Below are 304 nucleotides of genomic sequence, written 5' to 3'. Positions count from 1 at the left end.
CCAGGACAATAGCTGGCTGGGGAAGTCAGACTCGGGCTTTTCTGAGATGCTCGAGAGAGGCATGCGTGGAGGTGGGGAGAGGTGGCCAAAAGGCTGCTGAGAGAGGAACTCACAGGGGCTACAAGTGCAGAGGGGACACGGGTGGGGGCTCTGAGGTTGAGGTGGGGCAGAAAGGTCCTGTGGAAGTTTTGCAAAGGCTTGGGGATGGGAGGGATGCTTAGAGCTCTGAGAGGTGGGGTAGATAACCTTATTCAGAATGGATTCTATGGGCATTTTCCCAGCCAAGACCTGGAGGTGGGCTGGG

General features: G+C 56.9%; 1 protein-coding gene across 1 annotated transcript in view; it reads right to left on the bottom strand.

The window, feature by feature from the left end:
- TSPYL2 (TSPY-like 2) overlaps positions 1–304 on the bottom strand; it is a 32,296-nt gene that overhangs the window by 31,860 nt on the left and 132 nt on the right. The window lies entirely within an intron of this gene.

Source organism: Myotis davidii, unplaced genomic scaffold (genome assembly GCF_000327345.1).
Source record: "Myotis davidii unplaced genomic scaffold, ASM32734v1 scaffold1094, whole genome shotgun sequence".
In the NCBI taxonomy this organism is placed as follows: Eukaryota; Metazoa; Chordata; class Mammalia; order Chiroptera; family Vespertilionidae; genus Myotis; species Myotis davidii.
Note: the sequence above shows the minus strand (reverse complement) of the source record. Positions and strands in the feature narration are given on the sequence as shown.